Raw genomic sequence first — 5,148 nt, 5'->3', positions numbered from 1 at the left:
GGCGGTAGGGAAGTGATGTTAAGTAAATGAGCGAAGATTTCTGGTCCCTCCTCCTCCTCCTCCTCCTGAAAGGGAGCGCGCAGCACACAGCCTGTACGCGTGTGTTTGTGTGTGTGTGTGTGCGTGCGCGCCCCCCTTATCTCAACCTCTCCTCATTTATTATACCCCTCAGCTGAGGTGCTTCGCTCCTCTCGGCCTCTTCCTCTCTATCTCCGCGTTAAATCTCTGTTTGGTCAAGGGCTCTTCTCCGCGTCTGTTTACACAACGACCCTCGGACTATTCAGCGAGACTCTCTGATGCTCTGTCTGCGCCGCAGATACGAAGACTTCTTAGTTTGTGGTAAATACCTCCAGGCTGTTGACACTTTTTTATTTTATTTTTTTATTTTTTTAAATCAAGAGTTTGTTATCTATCCTATCCCGTGCCAACGTGGGCATAGGAGGAGACTCATTATATCCATTTTCCTTCTAATAGCACTTGATGCTATCCTGAAATGTTAATTTTATGGGGTTTTTTTTATTCAAGATTTGCTTTATTTCCCTTTGGATATGTGCAAAAAGTCAACAAAATAACTAAAACATAATTATTTAAAACGGTTCAATTAAGTACAAGCAAATATCCTATTACTTTCTGTATAAAATGAAGCTTACAGGTAAATATAATGGTGTAAAAGTAACCATCTGGTTCGTAACTTACTAGTTTTACTAGTAGCACTAGTACTTTCCACTTGTTATTATTTATACAGCAACATTCAAACCTAAACCTCTTAAAGAGGAAAAAATAAATAAATGCTTTATGTTTTAAGTATCACAATAATGTAATAATGCTGCCGAGAACTCTTTGTGTGATACTGTCAAATTAAATCTGTTCAATATGAACTCTTTTCCAAAAATTCATAACTATCTGGAAGCTGTAAATGCTGCAAAATCATACTTTGATTTACTCATTTAAAAAAAAAAAAAGAAATAATCATAATCTTGCTTTCCTTTCCCCACTTTCTATATATGCCTACAGCATATCACCTGGTGCTGCTTGTGTACATGGGAAATGTCAGAGATCCTTTGAGGTTACCAAAACAGGTCATGTGGATGTGTAGTCTTCACCGCACCTGCTGGACTGAAGGAAAGCAGCATTTGTGAGTCCTGTCTGTCGGAGCGCAACTGTCATTCCCAATAGGTCCCCGCAGAACTGAGGAAGCACAGTGCAGGTGTTTGATCCTCCGCCCGCCTGTTTGTTTAATCTAATGAGAATATGTTGTGTGCCCAGCTCGTGTGCCATTGTCCCTGTGTGTATTCTGTAACATGAGGAAGACCGGGTCGGAGCTGGGAGCCACGGCTCAGGAGGAAACAGGTTCTCCTGAGCGGGGACAACAGGATGCGCTCCCTGACACCGTCTCCCACACCCGCAGACATGGATACGCAAGGGCACCTGGGGGTGGTGCTTTACATCTGGGTTAATGCTAGCATCAGTGACCTTTCCAGATAAAGGGAGAGAACATCCTTGAGGGTAATGCTGGATAACAGCACGTGTCCTGGGTGTAAAGGTGGCTTTTCAACACTGTGCAAAATAAGGACAAAACCTGGATGAAGTAATATAATTATTTATCCCTAGTTCATTACAGACTCATAAACATCACTCAGATTTGATGGGTTGAACTAGTTGTCATAATTAAGTGCTCCAAAATGACTGCAGGATTCTTGTCAATTAAAAAATAATGATAAATTCCAGTCTTATCATTTGTTTGTTTTCTTTTTTCCGTCATCAGCCATTTTTTTTTATTTCCTCAGGCTTACTTATCAAGAATTATTTCTGTTAGCAGTTTTCGCCTTTACCAAGAATTCCTTCCAACGTCCCTCAAAGAATGAGCCCGGACCTGTTGCTTTTGGCACGGGGCAGGCGTAGGAGTGATAGTGACAGAAAGAAAAAGGAGCAGAGAACATTAGCTGTGAAAAATGATTTACGGCCACTCAGTCACTCAGTCACTCAGCTCACAGCACGGCTCAGCAACAGCGCTGCATTTCAGTCCATGTTGAGGCTTCTGTTGGTGGAGAAAAATGGCATCACCGCCTCGCGTAATGACTGACTGAATGGAATTTGATTGTAAAGGAATACAAACATGTAATGATAGCAATTTAAACCTAGCGTTTGGCTCCAGTGATTTGTGTTTAATGGTGTCAAGGAGTGAGAATGTGCACCAGAGCAGAATAAGATGTGAGCTCAGGGAGGCCTTTCCTTTGAATCCCTTGATTCCAGGTGTACAGGGTTCCCTGTCTGAGCTGCGGCTGTTTGCCCCAAGCATATTAGAGTTGCAGTGTGTTTTTTCTGCATGGTAGGATGGCCGTGGCTTTGCACACTTAGATGTCGCAAGTCTCTTTCTCTTTGAAATGGTAAAAATATTTGCGTGGAGTGAAATAATGGTATAAAATAAATATTTCCACAGACTGCATGTCTCATTTTGTCCTTTTTTGGAGATTTTTTGCAAATGCTGTTGTAGTGACAGTAAGAATTCTGGATTGTTGTTCGTGTCCAAGCTAGAAAACTTTATTTAGCTGCTGAAGCTTTATTTCAGTATCATTATGTAACAGTGGCCCTGTTCCGACCTGGTGTTAACATGCATCCTGGGTGATCTTAAGTACAGGGGTGAACCCAACGAAGATGCGCCAAGGACACATTTGAGATCCAGTCCCTCAGACCACATTTGGAGGTGGTCTGGGCCACTTGAGACCACATTTCTATCGTAGTATGAACACACAAGTGTCCTGGCCACATTGATGGACTCAACTGACACCCTCCGTATAAGCAGATTTTTAACTCCTTTCGTTCAGAAATAACTATTACGAACGATTGCCAGAAGGAAAATCATCGTTAAGTGTTGTCTGTTCATTAGTAGGGTGAGCCTTTAAGTTAAGCTGTTAAGTTACTAAACTAATAAATAAACTAAACAATAATTCACAGATCAATTCATGCACTATGAGCAGAGTAGGTGTAAATCCATCATAAAGACAGGTTTTTGCATGTAGTTAATTAGCGGGGTGTTCATGTTGATGTAGCCATGTGGAGTTAAGGTACGATGTGTCTTCAACGCTGACCAGGGCCTCTATTTACCTTTATTACCTTCACAGTAGGGAGACAGATGCTCATTGGTCTATATTCTACTGCGCTCCAAATAATGAAGCCTACATGTTGATCACAAGCGGTCGCGGTCTTATCTTCTTCTTCTACTGTTGCAATTGGCGCTTTTCCGTCCGCAGCCTGTTTGGGCATTTTAATGCTAGGTGCGAACACGTGTATTCAGAGCTGCGTACTTGCCAAAGGAAGACACGTCTTGATGAACTGGACCAAAATCTTAGTAGCATGGCCTATTTCTTGTCTTGAGTTTTTCAAAAAAATAGTTGAGAAATTGTGTTTTAAGTTCATGGAGTTTAGACAATTCAGATAAAATCATTAGTTACATACTATTGTATAAATATAAACTACTTTTTTTTAAGTTTGAGGTGCATTTGGAGTTTTTCCGCATCATTTTAGCAGTAGTCATTATGTACAAAGAACTACAGGAACGTCTGTTAACAATAGAGGCCACTGTTATTTGTTGCCTTTAACTCCAACAGCCCTGACTTTATGAACTCTGTTTCAGTGACATGATGGTGATCAATACAAATATCTTGGCAGCGACACCCAGCTTCCACATAATGATGTTGTAATCGTTGACACGTTTGGTGCCATGGGGTTGATTCAAGACTGGAAAATCCCACTTTGTGACAGTACAGCGCAGAGGTACAAAATGACAATGGCTCTGGAAAGTGCTGTGACCCAGACACGGTGAACTATAGTCTGTCGCTGGTTCAAACAGCGCTCGGGCAGGCCAGCTCCTTTCTTCATCTGGAATGTGCGGTGGAGAAATAAAAGCTGCCATTGTCTCTGCCTTCCTCCGAAGGCCTCAGCTGGCTGTCTGTCTGTCCGCTGACACACACTTACTGTCAGAGTGTGTCATCGGCATTCCTCCCGTCGTGCCAGGAAAAAAAAGGTGTCAGCTGTGATTATTAACTAAAAAAAGTGTTGAATTGCAACCCTGTGGCTGGAGACTCCTGTGTGAAGTTATACCTCTTGAGTGGATGTCACATAAGCCTAGTTGTCCCCATGCTGAGGGACGTTGACAAAACTCGGCAAAGGGAGGAAGATTAATGTAATATAGCTACCTATAACCACTATATATGCACTTAAATTCTCACCTAAGACAGCGGGTCACCAAACACTACCTGATCACCTATTTTATTTCCCAGTTTGTGGTGAAAAGCACTACTTGACACATTTGTCCACGTCTACCATGAGTGTTCAGTTTAGCTGAGGTCTGGTGAATGCCATAGCACATGACAAAACATCCAGTGACCCTCCTGTGCCCTGTGTGAAAGCATCTGGATTCATTGTTTTCCAGCTATTTATTCAGACATTTTCTTTGTTCCGTACTTGGGGAATAATTCCACGGGATGCCTTTTGTTCTTCTTTTGCAGTTACGTAATCTTCTAATCAGCCTGAATCTAGCAGGCATTTAGTCTTTACCTTCAAAAATATCTAATAGTAGACAAAAAACATAATCAACTTTACCGAATATATTGAGAGGACAGGAGGCAAACTCACCATTTGTTCTTCTAAAAGCGTTTCACCCCGTTCCTTCTGTCTCTAATAAACACACCCAGCATCCCTCCACTCCTCCCCACTGGGACCAGTGATGGAGCAGCTCTCCCTCCCAATGAGACAGCTTTCACCCAGGCTAGCTGTATGCTGTGCGTGTTATTTAACTGACCCTGGCCTCTAACCGGAGGCCCTTAGGAACACACGCATGTGCAGGGCCAAGGAAAGTTGTTTTCCAAATGTAATGTGCTACAGATCTCTGTATTCAGCTAAACAATTCAAACATAACACGTAAAAAAAGGAGCTATTTGACTTTCAGTTCAAACTTGCAGTAGCCCCTGCTGAAGTGCAACCAGCATCAGTTTCCATTTTTAAAAATCAAGTCTATGTTGTGACAATCAGACTCCTTTCTTTCATTCAAATATGCCACATATGCAATATAGGTATAAATATTTTGCCTGTATCTGTGTCCGGATAAAAGATTCCTCTACTCTGTGGAATAATTCACATGTGTATAAA

Source organism: Chelon labrosus (assembly GCF_963514085.1).
Source record: "Chelon labrosus genome assembly, chromosome: 4".
Taxonomy (NCBI): Eukaryota; Metazoa; Chordata; class Actinopteri; order Mugiliformes; family Mugilidae; genus Chelon; species Chelon labrosus.
The sequence above is the reverse complement of the archived record's forward strand: the minus strand, read 5'-3'. Positions refer to the sequence as shown.